The sequence below is a fragment of the Euphorbia lathyris genome, chromosome 7, assembly GCF_963576675.1.
Source record: "Euphorbia lathyris chromosome 7, ddEupLath1.1, whole genome shotgun sequence".
NCBI classification, from domain to species: domain Eukaryota; kingdom Viridiplantae; phylum Streptophyta; class Magnoliopsida; order Malpighiales; family Euphorbiaceae; genus Euphorbia; species Euphorbia lathyris.
Window position 1 is genome coordinate 19,922,467 of NC_088916.1, and position 10,640 is coordinate 19,933,106.

Consider the following 10,640-nt stretch of genomic DNA (forward strand, 5'->3'; position numbering starts at 1 on the left):
TAAAAGAATTCAGAATCGTTAGAAAGAACCTTTTGCCCTTGAGCCACCTTACCTACGGTTCACGACCGAGGTAGCTTTTTAGCCATCTTACCTACGGTTCATGACCGAGGTAGCTTTTCAGCCATCTTACCTACGGTTCACGACCGAGGTAGCTTTTCAGCCATCTTACCTACGGTTCACGACCGAGGTAGCTTTTTAGCCATCTTACCTACGGTTCACGACCGAGGTAGCTTTTTAGCCATCTTACCTATGGTTCACGACCGAGGTAGCCTTTCAGCCATCTTACTTACGGTTCACGACCGAGGTAGCTTTTTAGCCATCTTACCTACGGTTCACGACCGAGGTAGCTTTTCAGCCATCTTACCTACGGTTCACGACCGAGGTAGCTTTTTAGCCATATTACCTACGGTTCACGACCGAGGTAGCTTTTTAGCCATCTTACCTACGGTTCACGACCGAGGTAGCTTTTTAGCCATCTTACCTACGGTTCACGACCGAGGTAGCCTTTTAGCCATCTTACCTATGGTCTACGACCGAGGTTGCTTTCGAGCCAATTTTACCCACAGTCAACGTACGCTAGATTTCGAGAGAATACATCCACCGACGGCCGATTCAGAGGCGAGGCTGGAAAGAATCGGAGAACGACACCGGAACGCGCAGCGCGAAGGTCAGGTATTCTTCCTCCTACTCTTTACGTGTCTTTTACTTTTATATGTTTTACATTGCATGTGTTGCGTTAGCAAAAAACGTTTTCAAAACACACACATCACTGTCAAAATAGGAAAGTAGGGGCAACTGTAGACACCGAGTCGGAGGACCTGTGACGAAAACCTGTAAACAAGACGGTTGAAACGGTTGATTCCGGAAGTTTTAAAAATAAAAAATAATATATAATAAGGAAGGAGAAGTTGCGATGGTTCGCGGTCGTCGATTGGGCGTCTCGCGAGTGCTCAGCGGCGCGGTGCGAGCGCCTAGCGGCAGCTGACGCGCATCCAACGATGGTTGGATGCCCGCCCGGCAGCACGGAGCGCGCGCTCGACGTCCGCTGGACGCACGCATCCGACTGCGAGTGGCGCGCGCTCGACGTCCGTTGGACGCATGACCCCGGCAGGCGTCGGGCGAGCGCCCAACGATGTTGGGCGAGCGCCCAACGTCGGTTGGGCGCACGCCCAACGATTGTTGGGCGCTCACCCAACGATTGTTGGGCGGCCGCCCAACAATGTTGGGCGGCCGCCCAACTATTGTTGGGCGATCGCCCGATCTTGCTCGGGCGTCGCCCATTCCTTCCGGGGATCCAATGCCTATAAAAGGCACGGATCCCCATGCATTTGGGAAGGGAAGGAGCTTTTTTGGAAGGATTTTCTCACTCTAGACATTTTTAGAGAGAGAAAATTTATTTTTTGGGAAAAAACATTTTTTTCCTAAAAATTCCACTCTCCTAAAAGTTAAAATTTTATCAAAAACATCGGGAAGCACGATTCGTGGAATCAATCGACGTCAACCGTCAATACCGAACTTAAGGTATTATCCGAGGACTAAACTCTTTTATTTTACTTAATTTATTTCCTTCTTCTATTTATTTTTATGTTATGTTTTTATTTATTTAGTCATTCATTTATTTTATCACTTTTTATTTAATTTTGGGTATTTATTTAATTTTCATCTCGTGTTGAATAAAATTGGGTTTTGTTTTAAAATAAAAAACCTCGTTTTGATATCCCAATACGAACCGTGATCCGATAAAAAGGTAGTTCGGGTATTGAAAACGTTGTAATTATAAGTTTTTAATTTAAAGAAATTTCCAAATAATGTTTTAAAATAAAAACGTCATTTTAGGAACTTCCGTTATTGACTATGACCCATTTTTGGTAGTTCGGAAATCCAAAACGATTGAATTAGACTTAATTTAAAGCTTTTGAATAAATCTGGAAACAATTGGAGTGCTGCTGTAATTTTCCGTTTCTGTCACTAATTGCTGTTTACCGACGGAATTTCTGTCGGTAAATCTGCTGGAATGTAAAAAATACTGTTTTGGTCCCTGTTTCTTAACTTTTAAGCTTTTGGTCCTTTGTATATATATGTGTATTTATGTAATATATATTTTCAAACTATTTTTAGACATTTGATACATATAGTTATTTAGAATGTTTATATATCATTTTTTATTTTATTTTAAATATAAGTATATGTATATATATCTTTTCTTTTCTTTTTCCTTTACTTAAAGGGTAATGAATTTTATTTTAAAATGATATTTACTTGGGTGTTTTGGGAGTGATTAATTAGTAGACATTTTGTGGATAAATGGATATTATTTTGACATTCAAATTACATTAGGTATGTATATATATAGTTTTGGGCTATTTGGGCTATATTAGTTATTATTAGATAAAACTATTTAAGGGACAAATGATATTTTCTTATTTGGGGGTTTTATTTGTTATTTTCACATATTTAAAGTAAAAATGTATTATATTTAGTATTTTCATATATGTATTATATAGTATCTTTTCATTAACATTTATTTCATATTTCTTTTTGGTTAAAATGTATATATATATTTGCCTATATTATTTTCTTTATTCTTTTGGTCATTCATGGGTCCATGTTTCAAATGGGCTTTATTTGGGAGTGAGTTTGGATTTAATATGTTTATTGTTGTAATTATGACAAGTAAAGAATCCATTGAGTGAAAAGGGGAAAATAAATCACAAAAAGAGTTTTCAATTTAATTATCTAAACTAAAGGTTTTTTAGAGGTTCCTAATGTAGATAAATAGTGTCTTCTTGGCATTTTAAATCATTTCTTAAAACATCACGTTTTAAAACCTTAGTCCGTTCCAACGACAGATTAAGCGAACCTTGTAATTAAAATCGTTTTCATTATAAATAATAGAGTTTTGAATCGTTTTCTTAAATGATTTGTACAAAATAAATTGACTTGTATGCTTAACCACGTTTTCTTATTAAAGGTTTTTACCTTAATGTTTTCAAACGCTTGAGTCGTTCCAACGGCGATTCAGGCGGACTTCATCAAACGGGGTTTTGAAACGTACCTAAATCGTTCCAACGGCGATTAAGGTGCGAACCATGTAAATGAACTCGTTTTGGGGGAAATGAGTTAGTATAGAATTAACACGCAACACGAAATGTAAATCACGTTGTAAACAAATCAATTCTTCCTTCTTCCCCTCTCTTTTAAATGTATATTGAACTGATGTAAATGGGTGATTCTTTACTAAAGTGGCTTTTCAATAATATATGCTCAAAACGGTTTCCAAAATGAGAAAGAAAAGGTTTCAAATGAATTTTAAACTTAAAGAAGTATACGATTAGTCCGTTATCGCCTAACATGCTGAGTAGGAGGCCGGTGGTTCATAACCGGGCGATGTCGGGGTGCCTAGTAGCCTTTCTCCGGAAAGGAGCTAGCCTTCTCGGCTCGTACCTAAGTTTCCCGAACCCACACCGGTCTCCCGCAAGGGATCGGTGTTCATTTTCCCATTCATGGGTGGCGACTCTTCCATATCTCCGAGCTCCGGTCCTACCGAGCAGCTTGATTCCACGATTGGTTGCTTTCGACGCCAATCACCGCTTACGTCGCCATGAGGTGTCCACCCCACGGTCCGCCCGGGAGATTAGGCCGCGGCACCTCGTCTAACAACAGCCACAGGAGAGAAAGTTTCATCATAATCAATTCCTTGTTTCTGACGATATCCTTTCGCTACTAACCTAGCTTTGTAGGTGCTAACCTTTCCATCCATGTCAGTCTTCTTTTTCAAGATCCACCTGCACCCAATGGGTTTTATTCCTTCGGGTGGATCAACCAAAGTCCACACTTGGTTGGCGTACATGGAATCCATTTCAGAATCCATGGCCTCGAGCCATGCTTTAGAATCTGGACTGGTAAGAGCCTCTTTGTAGTTCTCGGGTTTGTCGTCTAACATGGGAACCTCATCATCATCTCCCACTAGAAAACCATATCTAATTGGGAGTTCACGAACTCTTTGTGATCTACGAATGGGTGGCACTTCAGTCTCATCCAATGAGACTGCTTCGGGTTCCTCAACCGCCTCTGTTGTTTTAGTCGATGTTTCTTCTTCTTGAACTTCATCAAGTTCAATCATGCTTCCCTTTTTCTGTTTCTTCGAGAAACTCTTTCTCCAAGAAGGTTGCGTGCTTGGATACTATTACTTTCTGATCATCTGGATGATAGAAGTAATACCCTACAGTTTCCTTAGGATATCCAATGAAGAAACATTTATCAGATTTAGAATCTAGTTTGTCTGACGCTACGCGTTTGACAAATGCTGAACAACCCCATACTCTCATGAATGAGAATGTGGGTTTCCTACCAACGAACAATTCATATGGTGTGGAACTAGCGGATTTAGTTGGTACTCGATTTAGGGTAAAGAGGGCAGTTTCTAAGGGATAGCCCCAGAATGTCTTTGGAAGTAATGCTATGCTCATCATGGATCGTACCATATCTAGTAAGGTACGGTTCCTCCTTTCGGATACACCATTGTGTTGTGGTGTATAGGGAGGTGTCCATTGTGAGCATATCCCACATTCAGTTAGATAATTCAGAAAATCATCTGAAAGATATTCGCCACCTCGATCGGATCGAAGTATCTTTATTTTCTTTCCTAATTGATTTTCTACTTCATTCTTGAAGCATTTGAATTTCTCAAAAGCTTCGGACTTGTGCTTCATCAAGTAAACATAACCATATCTGGTATGGTCATCTATGAAGCTTATGAAGTATCTGAATCCTCCTCTTGCTTGGATCGACATAGGACCGCATACATCTGAATGTATTAATCCTAGAGTGTCTGATACACGCTCACCTTTATTGCTAAAGGGTGTCTTTGTCATTTTACCTTTTAAACATGCTTCGCATGTTTCCAATGATTCAGAATCAATTGAATCTATAAGCCCATCTTGATGTAGCTTAAGCATGCGTCTTTTGTTTATATGGCCTAAACGACAATGCCACAAGTAAGTCGAATTATCTCGCTTATGTCTTTTGGTATCAATTGCGAATACAGAAATTTTGTCATGTAGCACATAAATCCCATTTTGTGATCTTCCTGAAAAATAGAAAATCCCATCTTTATAAAACTCGCAACGTTTGTCTTTTATTGAAATATGAAAACCGTCGTCAACAAGACGGCTAATAGAAATAATGTTTCTGGACATTTCTGGAACATACAAACAGTTCCCTAATTCTATTACAAGCCCAGAGGGCAAACTTAAAGCATAATCTCCAACAGTGAGGGCGACAACTCTTGCTCCATTTCCTACTCGCAAGTTTATGCTTCCTTTCTTCAATTCCTTAGTCCGATTTAGTTCCTGCATATTTGTACAAATATGAGATCCACATCCGGTATCAAGTACCCAAGATTCAGACTGTGAAATTGTATTTATTTCAATATAAAACATACCAGACGTCGAAGCACCGCCTTTTCCCTTCTTGAGAGAGGCTAGGTACTCCTTGCAGTTCCTCCTCCAATGCCCGTCTTTACCACAGAAGTGGCACTCTCCTTTGGGCTTCTTCACTTCCTTTCCCTTTGCTCTAGTGGGCATGGCCCTCTTGCCTTTCTTGGGATGTTTAGGATTGGGAAAATTCCCTTTCCTCTTCTTTGATCCCTCTATGACAAGAGCCGGTATTGCCTTGTCTTTCTTCATATTGGGCTCAACTGTCTTGAGCATGTTTGCAAGCTCTTCAAGAGAGGTTTGCAAGTCATTCATCTGGTAGTTCATGATGAACTGTGAATAACTCTCTGGGAGGGATTGAAGAATTAAGTCTATGCTTAGTTCGTTATCCATCGCGAATCCAATACTAGAAAGCTTGGTAATATAGCCAATCATCTTGACACAATGTGTCATTACAGATGTGCCCTCTTGCATCCTGCAATGATATAGCAATTTTGATATCTCGTAGCGTTCGCACCGAGTTTGTTTCCCAAACAACTCTTTTAGGTGCACGATGATGGAATAGGCATCCATTTCCTTATGTTGCCTCTGCAATTCCGGTGTCATCGATGCAAGTATGATGCATCCCGCATGATCTTCATCAGCCTTATGCTTCTGGTAAGCATCGATCTCTTCGATGGGAGCATCATCAGCTGGGATAGAGGGTATCGATGTATCAAGTACATACCCTATCTTATCGAACTTCAAAACGATTTTGAGGTTGCGATACCAGTCGGTGAAGTTTGAACCGTTCAACTTGTTATCGGTAAGTATATTTTGCAGTTTGGTTTTAGTCATGATTTTAAGAGTGTTTTAATTTAACCTGAGAGTGAGAAAAAGTAAACGTATGTTATTCATTTTCTTTAAAGTACATCAATCTAAAATTATAGGTCTTTTAGTTCATTTTAAATTGCTCCCACTATTTTGCCAAATTAATAGCCCTCCATATTAATTCGAAGAATTTCACAAATCCTTTAGTGAGCTAGGATCCTAACTCCTGAGATTTCACCTTGAGTTTGCTCAACAAGCTAGTCTCATTTGTTAGGTAGATTCATGTAATCAATCACATCTTTAATGTGATTCCTAGGTTATTGGGTTACTAACCACATTAGTAACTAATATACTATTCATATTAATCCCAACCATATTGCCCATTAGTTTATGATAACATGAGTTTGCTCATCCAATTATCATAATCTAATTTAAGTATTACCCCATATTCATGAAAGAACGATTTTCGATAATTCAGGTATTACCATAAAACCTCGAGCTTGAGTTTGCTCAACAACCCAAAGGCCCCCAGTACTGCCGGCTGAATTATAATATTAGGGAGGGGCAACCGATTTTAATAACTTGCTTATTTACTTAACTTTTAATTAGTGAGAGATTTTTATTTTAAGTCTCATAATCTAACTTAGTCTTGATTTGCTTTAGCATACATCAGACACATATATTGGTGTTATGGACATATTATCTAAATTATTCCATCGAGCCAGAGACGGAATAAAAGGCCAAACCTAGGGAAATACTAACTATTACATATTTCTCTTTAGGTCCTCTGTCTTCTCCATGGCGCATTGAAATTACATATTAATTTCTATACTACTAAAGAAAACTTCAATTAACTTGAAGGGAATTAGATGAGAGGAGAAATTACAATAGATAGTAGAAAGGCAGGACTCGCAGGTCCTATTTCAAAAATACCAAAAGACTAAATAGAGGGTCCAAATATGTCAATAACTCAAAACATACATAGACTCAATTAAATAAATTTAATTGGTGGATTACATAAAATACTTATGTAATATTTAGGTTAATCACATTAACTCATCAAATTAACTTTCATCCAATTTTAATTCTAACAGTTTCGTATCTTCTATATTAACCTTTTAGATTAATACAACTATACAAAACTTTATTTATGCATGTCCCAATTATTTTGATTTCAATTCATTTAATACTTTTGATTTACAAATAGGTAAAATAAACTTTTAAATAAATTCTTTTATTCGATAATCAAAACAGAAAACTATTAATTTCTGAAACATATATATATATATATATATATATAACTATATTTAAAAACCATATTTTAAAACAGTTTTAAAATATACATGTTCCGGGCCGGGCCCCGAACACGTGGCTGCTACCGTTTGGCAGCAGCCACGCGTCTGGTCCGCCGCTACCTCACGGCAGCAGCGGCCAGACGTCATGCGATTGCTGCCGCGAGGCAGCAATCGCACGACGGCTCGGCGCAACTCGTACTGCTGTCCTTTTTTTAAATATATATATATATATATATATATATATATATATATATATATATATATATATATATATTGGTTTTAAAACGGTTTTAAAACGATTTTCAGAAAATAAGAAAACTTATTAAAGATTTTCTGTTTTATCTTTAGATTTAATAAAACTAACTTTTATCAATCTAACTATAAAACTAATAGTTTTGTCATAATGATTACCAACCATAATAATTAGGAACATATGCATAATCTATTTTAATTAACAATTAATTAAAACTTATTTATCTTTAGAATCAATTAATCAAAACAGTTTCGTTAATTAACCTAACTATAAATATTCATTCAATCTGATTGAAAAACTTCTTAATTTTTATATATGAAATAACGGATTTAACGCAGTCTCTGATACCACTGAAGGAAAATAGGCAAGCGTTTGGCAGCGGAAATATAAAAATTTTAACCTTTTTCCATTAACCCAAGATCCGTTAATCGTTATTTCATATAAAGAGAGATAGAAGGAAATACCTTTTGATGTTCTATCTACCGTTGCAATCGAAGTGCCCACAACTCTTACTTCGAGTTCCCGAGCACAAGACAAAAACACAATTCAAAATCAAGTTAGAATTCAACCGTATAAAAGCAATCAAGAATAGATTGCCTCTAATTAATCAACACAAGATCAAGGAATAGAGAAAAGAGATTGATAATCAATTGAAACGGAAGGAAGCGGTGAATAATCTCGTCCTCAACAAGGGGGTCGAAATTCTTCTCTTCGGTAGACACCGGGTTAGCCGAAATTTACATATAAGGGGGGTATATATACTCTCTTGTATCTAAACCCTAGTTAAATAGAATTAGGTTACTGAATAAGAATTTAATTCGGAATATAATTCTTATTTATTATCTATAATTATATCTAAATATAAAGATAATAATAATAACCTTTTAGGATAATAATAGGAGTAATTTAATCTCATTAAACCTCCTAACTTATTTATCCTTTAATTAATTTAATTCACAATCATAATCTAATTAGGATTGCTTAAAATCAAATTAATTTCTTTATGTATTTTATACATAAAATCGCCCCCCTATTTACTGGTCCTTAGTGGACTCTGTTGGGCTTCCATCAATTAATTAACATATGTTTCTCTTTTGAGCTCCAAGTCTTATGTGTGACCCATTAGGTTCTTATTGCTTCTAGCCGTATGCAACTATTAAATTAATTTTCTCAGAATTATATTTAATCTTTGCATAACGGAATGAGTACGCGAAATGTGATTAGCAAATCCGAAACATTCCCCCAGAGCTATAAGAAGATAGGTTGATTCTGTCGTTGACCTTTCCGTATTAGTTACAGTATAATTCGATCCTTTATCAACTACATCCTTGAACTGAATCTTATGACTATGGATAATGTCAAGTCACATATAGCGAGACGTTCGTTTTACTTGTACAAGCCGAGTTAACTCCAATTAGATAGGTTAAGTGGAATCTGTATTTCAAGTCTTAAGCTATCACCTTGCAAGGATTTAGAGTCAAGTCTTCCACCAGCGATCCTTGGACGTATCTCCCATTTATCGGGAGTGACAAATGCTCAATCCAATGTATAACTATCCTGCAATTACTTCCTGTGATACCCAACGTCTGCCGTTCACACCCCAGAGTCATCTCTGTTATGGATCGTGTTACAACAGGATCAAAGCATCATATTCCATAATCCAGAATCACTAATTAACATTCCTTTGAGTCTGAGGATTACTTATACCTATTAATACCAATGAGATGAACAGGTGACAAGGATAAATCTACCCATCCTGTTATCTCAAGTTGGGTCCCCAATCCTAATGAACTCCCTTTCATTGGATCCATATAACTGTCCAGATATCAGCACATCTGAAGCTTGTGAAATCAGCTCTCTGTCTCGACAGAAGATATTGTTACATGCAATTCTCAACAGTGATATGTCAATCCTGTTTCTAAACATATTACTTGACTTGGGGTGGTTTTAAGTTTATTATAAAGTTTTGTCTCACTTCATGCTTGTATGAACACTTTATAATCACTTTAAACAAACTTAGGGATTTCCTTTTATTAGACTTATTTAGTTCTTAAAAAAGGTTGCCTTTATATAGTTATGAAACCATATCTTATTAAAACAAATGATGTAAAGAACACTTCATTTACATTAAGTTTATATCCTAGAACAATTGTCTATAGGACACTAAACCCCAACATTAGTCTGGTGGGATCAACTTGTCACCACGAGAACCAGATGTAGAGAGTCGCTAGTTGACACGTGGGATGAAATGAAAACTGTTATGAGAAAGCGGTTTGTCCCTAATGACTACTATGAAGGTTTATATAGAAAATTGTAAGTCCTTCAACAAGGTTCAAAGAGTGTAGAGGCATATTTCAAGGAGATGGAGATAGCAATGTTGAGAGCCGATGTCGTTGAAGATCGAAGAGCTACTAAGTCTCGGTTTTTAGCTGGTCTTAATCGAGACATAGCTAATATAGTCGAGTTGCAACATTGTGTAGACGTGGAAGACATGGTACATGCAGCAAAGATAATAGAACGACAACTCAAGGAGAGAAAGTATGACAAATCATACACAGGAGGTTCATCATCTTCTAACTCTAATTGGAAGAACCGATGGGGTAACCAGGAGAAAGGAAGCAGATTTCCTTCAAAGTTTGACAATGCCAAACACAAGTCAGACTCGGTTGACAAAAATAAGCAGAAGGGAGAAGAGAAACCGAGACCAAGCAAACTTCAGTGTTTCAAATGTTTGGGGTTTGGTCACATAGCATCCGAATGCACAAATAGACGAGCCATGATTATGAGGGGCGGAGAAGTAGTCACTGACACTGAAAGTGACTGTGATGAGGCCGAAGAAGAAGACGA